The following is a 9,753-nucleotide window of genomic DNA, read 5'->3' as shown; positions in this document are numbered from 1 at the left end:
AATGTTCCACATCTTCTCTCAATTCATTGTCTTGCACATAGGGAAAATCTCGCTGCAAGTCAAGCTGTTGCTTCCTTTCCCAAATTTGTATACTTGGATAAATTGTGCAAAAGTATTTATGCTTGGATTCATGCATCAGGAAAACGAATGGGTGATTTGAAGTTTATTGAGGGAGCATTAGATTTTCCAGAGCTGGCTATGCTACATATTCTCTGTGAGGTGGATATCGTTAGATCAAGTGATGGAACGAATGGTGAAGATTACGCCTGCTTTGCTCGTGGAATTTGGTATGCAAAAGCCAAGCATCTACTATGAGCTGATGGTTTATGCTATTCAATTTTGCATCCATCTTTTGGTTGATGTATGCATTGAGCTCAATGTATTGAGTGCTCACTTCCAATTTGACCTTGTTGACATTGCTAGTATTTCTGGCTATGCTGATGCTACATTGCGAAACTTGGAAAAAAACTTTTTGAGAGACTCTACCCAGTGTGGACCTAAGTATTTGCAAAAGTTTGTGGAACAGACAAAGAATGGAGACATCACATTTTTTTATGTTAGTGGGGACTTGCACACCCATAAGTTGAATTTTGATAGCATTCAAGGAAGTGGTCGAGGTGGTTCCTTTAAGCATTACATGCATTTGGGGAAAGAATTGATTCAAAAAATTGTGGAAAATTTGAATTTAAGGATGCAAGAAGACATGCATGTTTTTTGTGCTTGCAAATTTTTTAGTCCCAAGCACTATCTGAGTGAAGAGTTGGAGATGGATGCTTGTTGCAAAGCATGGATGGGTACTATCTTGAATCGGTATGGAAATTTGATTAGTGACGTAGAAAAATGCATGGTAGAGGTGGATGCATTCACAATGGTTCTACTTAGCAATTTCAAACGTAAAGGCTTTCGTGATGCGTGGGATGTATGTAAGGATGATATCACCATGCGTGACTCTTTTCCAAACATGATGAGGCTTTGGGAGGTTCTTTTAGTAGTTCCTGTGAATACGGTTGTTGCGGAACATGGATTTTCACTTCAAAACACCATAAAGACAGCTCATAAGACAAGTATGAATGTAACAACACTTGAAAATTACATGTTTATAGGTTTGAATGGACCCAAAAACACATCAGATGTACCATGGGATGACGTATTTGCCCAGTGGAGTTGAAGAAAAATAGGTCTATAAACATATCTGCATAGATGCGTTGCACAAAAAACTGTTGTGGAATTGAAGATTTTGGACACAGCAGCTGCCGGTAGAATTTTGGGGACATCATACTTACCCAAGTTGTATAAGTTTGGACATCATACTGTAGAATTTCTATAGCCATACTTACCAGCTATAGAATTTTGGATAGCATCCTATAGATTTTTCTACAGCATACTTACCAATTGAAGAATTTTGGATAGCATCATTTTGTAGAATTATGGACAACATACTTACTGGTTGTTATGTTGTAGAATTTTGTACAACATTTTGTAGAAATTTCTACAGCATGCTTATTGCCTGTAGAATTTTGGACAACATTCCGTAGATTTTTCTATAGCATACTTATAAGTTTTCGAATATAGAATTTTAGACAGCATTGAAGTTAAATAATGGTGATCACCATTTTGAACAACATCCTACATCAAGAAGTCAAATAATGCTCTACTATAATCTCTTTAACTTATGTTGCCTTTTGCAGGTACAAATGTTTGCAAGTGGGCTGAGAGTGTCCCAGCCTGCAGCAGCAGGTAACCACAAATACTCTCTCTAAACTCAGGCAATGGTTCTATGCATGCTTTGTGTTAAATTTTAATAGTAGGATCATATCTTTCGTCAAGGAAAATTAGATTGAGGATAAAAATGTCTAATTTGAGATCTGCTGGTTTTGTACATACAGGTAACAAGACGTTGATCCAAGGCAGAATTGGAATGACATGTTTGGCATTGGTGGATACTAATTCCACAAATGGGCAACATGAACAACACGCACCCAATGAGGTAGTCTCTCTTGTGTGAAGCACAACGTGTTTCGATTTTGTCTCAACACATCCTTGAAAATATCTTTGGCATATCTCAATCGAAATTGAAGATCATAGTGGATTTAGCTCTTGATGTTTGCACGTAGGGATATTTATTTTGATATACAATTGACTTTGGAGGGCTGCGACGATAAATTGATGACATGGGTAAATCTAAAGCTCATGAGATGAGCTCCCTGATTTTTTGCTGGATGAATGCATATTGCTAATGTTTTGTTGATGAATTCTATTTTCCATTTCAATAGGAGACCAGAAAGGGATTTAAGGACATTCTTTTCTCAAAAACCTCAGCTCAATACTTGCCAGATTTTGACAAGACTTTCAAGGACACTCTCAAACTCCTCGAGAAAATGATGGATGAGGACAAGATCATTCTAAATAGCTTGTTCAAGCATGCAACATTTGGGGATTGCAAAACATGTAAGATCATCTGCTTCTCAACTCTCCATTTCATAGCTAGTAAGAAATGTATGTGTGTTTTCTCATAGAGATCTTGAGTATTTTGGGTCTAAAATGATAGTATTGTGTATGCTCATGAACATAGCCTCTATAGTGGCCCTTCTTGCATGTTATTTTTGAAGCTCTGTGAAGTTTCAAAGTAGTGCATCCATAAATGTGCATAGTCTTAAGTGATTTTTGCATATCAAGTATAAGTGCTACTTTATGTGTGCACAATTACCTCACATGATGGGTGTGTATGTAGGTAGACCTATGGATGCATGCAACTATACATAGTTTTGTTTTTAAATATGTGCATACCTCACATTGATGGGCTTGTGTGCGGATGCACAAATATGCAACCATACAAACATAAATCTACTACACCTTTTTATTTGCACAACAAATCATGGGCCTAAAATAATTAACCAATCCTTCCCATGACAGTTGCAAAAAAATTTGTTATCACCTGCCAATGTAACGTTGTAAAGGTGTGTGCACCTTGTTCTTTTTTCTAGTTTGGGTTTGAGGTGAGAATGTACTTTGTGATTGCTCAAATTTGTTTGGATTTTTGACAGCAACACTAGGATTTTTTGACCTAAAGGAGAAGGCCAAATGGGATCCTAGAAAGCACTGAAAGGTAGGAGTTTGTTGTTGGAGTGAAGGTGTTTACTGATGTTCTTTGGAGTGATGTTGTTTGCTAATGCTCTTTGGAGTGAAGTTATTGTGCTTCAATAGTTATTGAAGTTAGATACATACAATGTGTTCATGCATGGCTAGTTCTCGTCTTCACCAACGATGTTATGGCGCGTGCGCATGTCCACAAACATTATGTGCTTATGCACTTTTGATTTTTTTAAAAAGGACTAAGAATGGTTGCAAACTTGTGGGTTAGTGTGAAAGGTATGGATACTGAGCATTGTGGTGCATTCACAAGCTCAAAAGAAAAGGAGATTATAGCTTAGATGTTGAAGGTTGTATTGCTACAATTGCCCCCTTGAGCCATTTGAAATGGACCTATACTTGAAATTTGAAAGGCCAATGTGGTGGGCACCAATGACGAATTTGGAGAGTAGTTTCTTTCATCCACTATCCACTATTCACGAAGAGCTAGTGTGATGATTTCTTATGAGGGGCTTCCAAGGACACTCTTAAATTGGAAGGGTTGTGAATTTTTTTCCCTACATAGTGAATTCCCTGGTGTGTAAAAGCCCACCCCTTCTTAGTTACTGGCTCATTATATCTCTTAATACGTGCTCCATTGATGAAAGCCTTCATGGAAGTACCAGTTAAATTTTATGCATCTCAATATATGCCCATTGTGATCCTATTTTGTACTTTGTTCTTTAGGTATTTATTTTGCTTATTTGACATGGTCTTGGCCAAGCAATTTACTAAATGGGGTACTAAAGGGACCCCAAGTAGTTATGAAGGCACTACGTACCCCCATTGTATAATCATCTCATTCATTGTTGTGATTGGTTGGGGTTCTAAGCAACTGCCTTTCTTTTTATCTCTCATGCATTCTCTCACTAACTATATGTTCCACATCATCGACTTTGCCATGGTATTAGAGCCAATCAGCTCCTTGATCTAGGGAGATTGTTGCACAATGAAAAGGTGCAAAGGAACAATGTTCCAAAAGGCTCACAAGGTTGTGGAGGGCTCCATTGACTTTGTTTTTGCAAGGTTTTTGCTAATCGTTTTGAAAGGCTCTAGATTTGGGCCCCTTCAACGACGCTTTTTTTTAGGGCTCTTGGGCATAGCATTTTGAGAAGCGCTCCAATTCCTACAATTCAACCTACCCTAGTGATTGTTTGAGATGCTCACTGAAGAAGCTTCTCCTATGATGATTTTGTTGCATGCACCAAGTGTGTGTTGAAAATTTAGTGCCTAAAGGCTTGCGATTTCTTCCTTTGTGCACAAGAGTTTTGAAACACTATAAAAAAGAAAGCAATGTGTGTACACTAATGGCCAAACAAGCGAGCCATCTACTCCTTCCTACTATCACACACAACCTAGGGCACAACCTATTATGCACAACTTAGGGCACCAACAATCAACTTAGGGCACGACCTATTATGCACAACTTAGGGCACCAACAATCAACCAAGAAGCACCACACATTGATTAAAAACTCAAAATAATTACGCAAACTTGATTAGACCCTTCAAATACACTCGTGCACACACACACACACACACACACACACACACACACACACACACACACACACACACACACACACACACACACACACACTGCTAGGATAAAGTGTCAAAATCACTATATTGATATTGGTACTAGAGTTGGTACTGGTACTGATGATACTTATGTACTGGTACTGGTACGGGTACTTATTATACTAGACTGGCATTGATACTACTTATGCATTGATATTGGTGTTACTTGAGTACTGGTACTACACTGAACAGGTACTGGTACTTTTACTAAAGCAAAATGGAACTATGCGGGTACTGGTACTTTATTGCACTAAAATGATACTACTTATGTACCAATACTGGGTTCACTTGTGTCCTGGTGCTATTATGTACTGATACTAATACTTTATTACACTTTATTGCACTGAACTCATATTGCTGCCACTTGTGTGAGATACTGGTCGGGGGATTGATATGTTTTGTGTATTATACTAGTAGGGGCGCTGCTTGTGAGACCGATACTGGTGTATGAATTATTACTCAACTATTGCGACTCTGGTTCTAGGAAACTAATTGAATGCATTGAATGACTGGTTGGTTATGATGACGGTGGCAGAATATTGCTATGGTCATAATGGGTTGTGAATTATAATAATTTTGGTAAAAGATGCTCATATAGCAGTATGTGGTTGCAAATTACATTATGGATATGGCAATTGTGGCACATCCCTTGTTTATACACTTTCTACTCCGACTAAATGGTTTTTGGGCTTAGTCACTAATGATGTTCTGCTTATTGTGTATTGGTACTGAATTAGTATTGGTACTAATACTGTTTATGTACTATAATATACTAGACCGAAGCTACTTGGGTACGGGTACTGTAGACACTGATGTACTAGCTTTGAACTGGTACTAGTAGTGGTACTATAATATACACACTAGTACTGATACAGGTACTAATACTTTATTTTATTGAATTGATACCGCTGCCACTTATGTGATATACTGGTCCTAGGACTGTACTGTTTGTGTACAGTAGTATACTGAACTAATATTGGGGGTACGTATGAGACTAATACTGGTGCTAATTGTGTGTTGGTAATGAACAGGTTATGGTACTTAGACTGTTTTTTACTATAAAATAATGAGACCGGTGCTATTTTGTGTACTAGTACTGGTGCCACTTGTGTACTAGTGTTGTACTGATATTGGTATTGGTACTGGTTTATATTGAATTGGTACTAGTGCTACTTGGGTACTGGGGATACTGGTACTGGTGTAAAAAAATGGGTGGACCTGTTGCCCGGCTAGGATAGTATAAAGATAGTGTGTAAATGTCCTTGGGCATTATTTACTAGGGTGAGTTGCCCTAGTTGGTGTCTTATAGTAAGTAATATATATTACTTGGTACAATATTATACCAAACTAGTACTGGTGCTCCTTGTAAAACTGGAGTTGGTATTATATTGTAGTGAACTTTAAAACACACACACACACACACACACACACTTTGCTGGGGATAGTGTGTTAATTGACATTGGTGCTACTAATACTAGAGCCATGCCTGGTACTGATGCTACTTGTGGATTCGTCATGATACTGGTACTAGATTATACTAGGCTGATACTAGTACTATATTATGCTAGACTGATATTGGTGCTACATATGTACTGGTGCTGATGCTACATGTGTATATACTGTACTGACACTGGAATTGGTTTGTATTGAACTGATACAACTGCTACTGTGAAGAATACTTGCACTATTCTTTCATCCACAAATAGGTCATTGGGCTTCAAGGCCATGCCAATATGTACATCATGGGGGGAATTATCATTAGTTCCTTGTCTTCTTCGTTGTGTTAGTACCTAGAGAAACTTCATCATGAGTTGCACAAAAAATTTAGGTATTGCACTATACATGTGCATCATGTCTCTAGCAACTTCCAAAAACCATTCTTCAATAAGGCAAAAATCTTGGGAAGTTTTTTGCTGAGGGAAATTTCCTTCTAAGAACCTATAAATCTTACCATGTATGTCATTGAGGAGTGGGGTAGTAAGTAGCTACTGCTATTGAGCAGAGTCATATTATATCTATCAATTTTATGGAAAGCGACGGAAACGCTACACTCTCCACTAGGGACTGTCAATCATAGAATCTTTAGAATAACATTTAATAGGGTGATCTGGCTATTCATAACCGCACCTTGTGGGAGTGGCATGTTCCATTTTGCAATCTTCTCATTCATCACCGATCTTCATGCTGAGCATGAAGATCAGTGGCTATTCATAACCGCACCCTGTGGGAGTGACATGTTCCATTTTGCAATCTTCTCATTCATTAGTGATCTTCATGCTGAGCATGTCCATGGGCAGGTAGAGTACATGATCCTCAAGCTGGTAGAGGTAGAGATCTTTTGTGGTGTCCACCAATGTTTTTGCCTCTACCATTTACTGCTTTTCTATTATTGAGAGGGACTTAAAAGCTGACTTTACAAATTTCCATGGCTCCACTAAACCTTGGTTGAATATCAATGGGTCTTTATAGTGAAAAAACATGGGTGGATATTAAGCAGCTTGAACCGTGGCTGCCTGTCCTCCTTTGGCTCCACTAAACCTTGGTTAAATGTGAATGGGTCTTTATAGTGAAAAACCATGGGTGGATATTAAGCAGCCTGAACTCCATTTAGTCTATCAGGTTCAATCTTCTTTTGAAATTCTACAACCTATTTAATTTGTTGATCACATTTATCTTCCAATCTTTTATCTCTAGCGCCATGCCTATAACTTGGGATGCCATAGCTTTAACCTTGTTGTTGGAATTAGGGTTGCAGGGAAAAACACCACAGCTTGACGAAGACGAAGGAAGCTCAAGGCACACAACAGAGAGTGTATTACTCAGTGTGCAATAGAAAGATAAGTTAGCCCTAGAGTGTGGGCGTATATACAATAATGCACGGGGGGGAAAACCTCCTAGTGAGCGAAAATTTTCCCTGACAGTTATGATAACAAATCCCCCTTGGGAGTGATGTGGTGAACAAGAGTAGGCACATAGATTATAGGGAAGTGCCATGCCCTAAGGAAATGATCAGTCCATAAAGGGGAGTAAGCCCAAAGCTTCAAACTTCTCACGAGACAATGCCTTTGTGAAAAGATCTGCAAGGTTGTCCTGTGTTGGCACATAAGCTAAGCTAATCTCTCTTGTTGAGAGCCTCTCCCTGATATAGTGGGTAATGCACCTTAATGTTCTTTGTGCGAGAATGAAAAATTGGGTTTCTCGCATCTGCCAATGCGCTCTGACTATTAGTGTAGATGGTGCTGGCAGTAACCTGTCCAACACCCAAACCAACCATAAGGTGTCTGAGCCATACACACTCAACCGTAACTGTGAAGACTGCCCTATACTTAGCCTCACAACTAGAAGTGGCCACAATAGGTTACTTCTTGCTCAACCATGAGGTACATGGACTGCTAAGCATGAAAAAAAAAACCACTTGTGGACACTCGCGTGTCAAAACAACGAGCCCAATCTGAGTTCGAAAAAGCATGTAAATAGGCGGCAATGACCCCCCCTTGGATAAATCAAGCTAAGATGTAAATTTCCTCAAGTAGTGAAAAATCCTCTTGACAACCTGTCAATGCTTAGACCCTAGGCTTTGCATAAATTTGTTGGTTGTGAGATCGCAAACTAAATATGCGGCCTCGTGTTGCATACATAAATAAGACAGCCAACAACAGTTTGGTAAAGAGTGACATTGCCAAGATCACCAACATCATGAAGACTCAGTGTCAAACCCGTTTCCATGGGAGCGGCAATAGGTTTTCAATCCTCAAGTCCAAACTTACCATAGTAACGTCTCTATGTAACTAGTCTAACGCAAGGCAATACCACTATCACACTGCTTAAACTGTATGCCCAAGTAATGATGCAACCCCAAATCTTTCATCTTGAAAGTAGCATTCAAATAAGCCTTAAATTCAACAATATGTTTCTCATTTGGTATAGTGATCAACAAATCATCCACATAGAGAACGACAATGAGAAGTACATCACCTCACACTTTACATACAATGTGCTTTCTGTTGGATTGTTACAAAAACATTGTTTGACCAAATGAGTATCAGCTTTCTCATACCAAGCACGAGGATATTGCTTCAGCTCATACAAAGCTTTCTTGCATTTGCGCACTTTATCCTCTTGTCCTTTCTTGACAAAACCGCAAGGCTGCATTTACATAAACTTCCTTAAATATGTCACCATTCAAAAAAGCAGTAACAATGCTTGACTGATGTACATCCCAACCAAAATGAGTTGCCAATGCACATAGAAAATGCACAATAGTCATACAACATGTGGGAGAAAAAGTCTCTTTATAATCTATGCCTTGTTTGTTGTGCATAGCCCTTTGCAACAAGTTGAGCCTTATAGCAATCAATCTCACCATCCGGCTTGCGTTTCAACTTGTAAACCCACTTCATTCCAATGGCCTTTTTCCAGGAGGAAAATCACATAAAGTCCATGTGTCATTTTTTATAAGTGCATCATATTCTGATTGCATGGAAGTCATCCAATTTTTTGAATTTTTTGCTTCATCAAAAGATAGAGGTTCCTCAATATTACATAAGCTAGAAACAACCAAAAGCATAACAATCTGAATTTGATGCATAAGATGCATGGCGAGAACCTGAACGAGTACGACTAGACAAAGGTGCATCCAATTTACTATCATACAAAGGATGCACCAGCCATCTTGGCATACATCTAGCATGCTCATTCTCAACCCTTTCATCATCAAGTACATCATGTACATTTGCATCATTAATAGGCCGATCTGTAATATTTTCAAAAACCCCCATAGGCTATACATTTGCCTCATTGGAATTTACATTCAAACTTCCACCATTGAAAAGAGGCAACAAACTGTCATAAATGTCATGTGAGCTTACATTATTGTCTCTAGTACGTGACAACAAGGGCAAAGCAAAATATTCCACAAACACAACATCTCGTGAAACCAAGATATGCTTTTTTTCGGATGGTACAACCTGTAACCTTTGATTTCAACACTATAACCAACAAAAATTCACTTGACAGCCTTATCATCCATTTTTCTGTGCTACAT

This window comes from Adiantum capillus-veneris, chromosome 16 (genome assembly GCF_014529385.1).
Source record: "Adiantum capillus-veneris isolate H3 chromosome 16, ASM1452938v2, whole genome shotgun sequence".
Lineage (NCBI taxonomy): Eukaryota > Viridiplantae > Streptophyta > Polypodiopsida > Polypodiales > Pteridaceae > Adiantum > Adiantum capillus-veneris.
The sequence above is the reverse complement of the archived record's forward strand: the minus strand, read 5'-3'. Positions refer to the sequence as shown.